This window comes from Sinocyclocheilus anshuiensis, unplaced genomic scaffold, assembly GCF_001515605.1.
Source record: "Sinocyclocheilus anshuiensis isolate Anshui unplaced genomic scaffold, SAMN03320099.WGS_v1.1 scaffold1459, whole genome shotgun sequence".
Taxonomy (NCBI): Eukaryota; Metazoa; Chordata; class Actinopteri; order Cypriniformes; family Cyprinidae; genus Sinocyclocheilus; species Sinocyclocheilus anshuiensis.
The window spans coordinates 16,535-20,626 of NW_015539921.1; positions in this window are offsets into that span (position 1 = coordinate 16,535).

Here is a 4,092-nt window from a genome sequence, read left to right on the forward strand (position 1 = left end):
ACACGTCCCCCGCGTCCCCCGCGTAATCTACGCCCCTGGTGTATATAGCATATAGACCTACAATAATACGAGTGAGATGTATTTAAATCAAACGTAGGCGCCAAAGAAACCCTAAACAAACCAGGCCATGCCATTGATCCGCTGCGCCACGGTCTCACACTGCGCTTTCACATGCGCGCGGCTCTGCGTACTTCAGACCAGACCTAACGAGCAGATCGTGGTCAACAATTAGTCCTAATTAAATCGCCCATTGATGAGTTTACACTCTCCACATAAACCCAACAGACTGGCTCCAGCATGTCTGGGTTGTGTGCGTGCGTGCGTGTGTGTGCGTGCGTGCGTGCGAGTGTGTGTGTGTGTTCAAGCGTTGTTTCAAACAGTGGAGCTGTGATAAAGTGTGTTAGTATTGATCACCTTCTAATATCAGCCCATTGATAACATTAAGAGTGACTAGCTAGGTTAATAACTCATAATCATTTTGCAAAATCAATCATGCAGGTTCATAGAGAGATGATAATGATGATGATGATGATGAATAAAATAATGATAATAAATGCATTTATTTGTATCTTGATGTTGCATTATGGCTTGTTTAGATGAGTGTTTTGGTTTCTGGATTCATTAAATCATCAGTAAATAAATAAATAAATAATTTAATGCAACATTATATGATACTATTTATATATTTATTTATTTATTGTTGCATTAGGTTCTTCAGATGAGTGTTTTTGGTTTCTGGATTCATTAAATCACCAGTAAATAAATAAATGAATAATTTATTTTGAACATGTAATGCAACATTATATGATACTATTTATTTATTTATTTATTTGTTTGTTTGTTTTTGCATTAGGTTCTTCAGATGAGTATTTTGGTTTCTGAATTCATCAAATCACCAATAAGTAAATAAATGCAGTATTTATTTATTTATTAGAACATGTAATGCAACATTATATCATGCTATTTATTTATTTATTTATGTATTTAATTGTTGCATTAGGTTCTTCAGATGAGTGTTTTGGTTTCTGGATCCATCAGTGAGTAAGTAAATAAATAAATAAATGTATTTAGATCTTGATGTTACATTATTCTGTAGATTAGTATTTTGTTTCTGGATTTATTAAACCAACATTCTTTCTTTCTTTCTTATGTCGAATTTTAGATTCTTCAGAGTATTTTGATTTTATAGAGTAATCATCAGTAGCCCTGTATTTTTATTTATTTTTTATTAAGAATTAAAATATTTAGTGGAAGTTAAAACGGCTGCAACATATGTTTTTTTTAATGAAATTGAACATGTGCATGGAATTTATCTCATAGGTCTTAAATTTAATTTGATCTCATATCTCATTTTTATCCTCAGTTAATCTCATCGGTTTAGTATCTCTCGCTCTATATTTTTAAAATGCATGCAACTATCCACAGGTAGCCTAGATTTATAATTCAGCATCTCCGAGTGCCTCATTCAAACTCAGTGGCGGGAATAAACTTCAAACCCCTAATATGTGAAGATGCATTTAATGTAATAAACAAGCACAGATGGGCCAGATTCGAGCATGATGGGGATCAGGACTTAATCCGACTCCGCCCAAAGCCGCCGCTCTCTTTCATCTTCACTTCATCAGCTGATGGAGGACGGCTTGTCTTGAGTGGATGATGTTCGTCTATTGATTATATCAGTGCATCGATGACTCTTCTCAGGTACTTGAGGCTCAGACTCGCTGGCGCCTGGATATCACAAGTACACCGAACGTGTGAACAAGCCCATTGCGACATCTATTAACTTCAATTACAGAGTTATAATTTAACTTTACTCATGCAAATGAGCGGAGAAGCGCCTATAACGTTCAAATTGTTAGGAGGAAGCATCATGCTCAAGAAGTTCTCCGTGGAGTGGTTGTCCCAGAGCTTGCATGCACAAGATCTGGAGCAGGAGAAACGCGCCACGAGCTCCTCCTGATGCCTTCAGTGGTGCTCCTCAAGCGTCTTCAGAAATGGCTGGAGAAGGAGAAACCAAGGCCCCGTCTTCTCCTACAAGTACATATGACCTTCTCACGGTGGTTTTCAGTGTTCAGATAGCTGTGGCTACACCTCGGCCTCCGAGAGCGATGCAGGAGAGCGGCGCGTCGCAGCGGCGCGTCAGAACCAGATCTCGCGTCTGGAGAAGACCTTCAGCAAACACAGATACCTCGGTGCGAGTCAGAGACGGACAACAGCGGAGAAGCTGCAGCTGTCTGAGACTCAGGTATAGGCTATGCGTGAGGGGAGGTTGCCAGAAAAATAACTATTGTAATATTTTGTTGTATGAACTTATATTAATAATGAGTAAAGGAGTCAAATGCATTTGTCACACTTCGGAGCTATTTATGTGAACTGCAATATATCATGTTTTCATATAAATAAACTATTAAATAAATTATTTAACAAATAAACTATTTATTTAATTACTTATTTAATTATTCATATAAATAAATAATCAAATACGTAATTAAATTATTCATGCAGAACATATTAGGCGATAATGCACTGTATGATACTATTTATTTATGTATTATCCTATAATGCAACATGAATAAATAAATAATTAATTAAATACTTTACCATTTAAATGAATACTTATTTATTTATATTTGAACTTGTAATGGAACATTATTTGATACTTTTATAAATATATAAATATAAAAATAGTTATTTATTTACTTACTTACTGAAGATTTAATGAATCCAGAAACCAAAATACTCATCTGAAGAACCTAATGCAACATACATACATAAATAAATAAATATAAGTTTTTAGAATTACAAGTCGCTAAAAGCAGGAAAGAATTTGCAAACAGATTTATTTATTATAAACATAATGCAGCATGGATAAATAAATAAATAATGAATTAAATACTTTACAATTTAAATTAATATTTTATTTATTTTTTATTTGAACATGAAATGCAACATCATATGATACTTATATAAAGTAGTCTTTCATATCATATCATATATAGATTATATGATACTTTTATAAATATATAAATAGTTATTTATTTACTTAATGAAGATTTAATGAATCCAGAAACCAAAATACTAATTTGAAGAACCTAATGCAACATGCATAAATAAATAAATAAATAAATAAATAAATAAATAAATAAATAAATAAATAAATAAATAAATGTTTTTAGAATTACAAGACACTAAAATCAGGAAAGAATTTGCAAACAGATTTATTTATTGTAAACATAATGCAACATGAATAATTAAATAAATAATTAAACACTTTACAATTTAAATTAATACTTGTATTTATTTATTTATTATTTATTTATATTTGAACATGTAATGCAACATTATATGATACTTTTATAAATATATAAATATATCAATAGTTATTTATTTACTTACTTACTTACTTACTGAAGATTTAATGAATCCAGAAACCAAAATACTCATCTGAAGAACCTAATGCAACGTAATATAAATAAATAAATACAAGAATTTGCAAACAGGTTTATTTATTTATTGTAAACATAATGCAACATGAATAAATAAATAAAGACAATTTTTGAGAATTACAAGTCACTAAAAGCAGGAAAGAAATTGCAAACAGATTTATTTATTTATTTATTTGTTTATTTATTTATTTAAGGTGAAGACGTGGTTCCAGAAGCGGGAAGTTCAGGAGACTCGCGCTGCAGAGTTTTTTTGTACCGATAGTACTTCCGCCAGGGTGCTTTTCGCGCCCTGCTATTTTTAAACCTCTTCTTTTTTATTTTTTTTAAATGATGGAATATTTGTAATCTAGATGCCATATAAAATATAGAAGCAAGCACTGTATGTAGTTCTATAAACAAACTGTATATGTACATAAATAAATATTGTCTTTACGCAAAACCTGAAAAATAATATAAAATAAAAAATACTTTGAATCAAGCTTCTTAGCATTTTATTTATCAGTCGTGTCTATACCATAATTTTGTTATTTACTCCTATAATAATAATAATAATAATAGCAATCACTCTATCTATATAGACAGACAGATTATAAATTATGATGATATTTCTTTTATTTATATAATTAAATATATATACATATATATA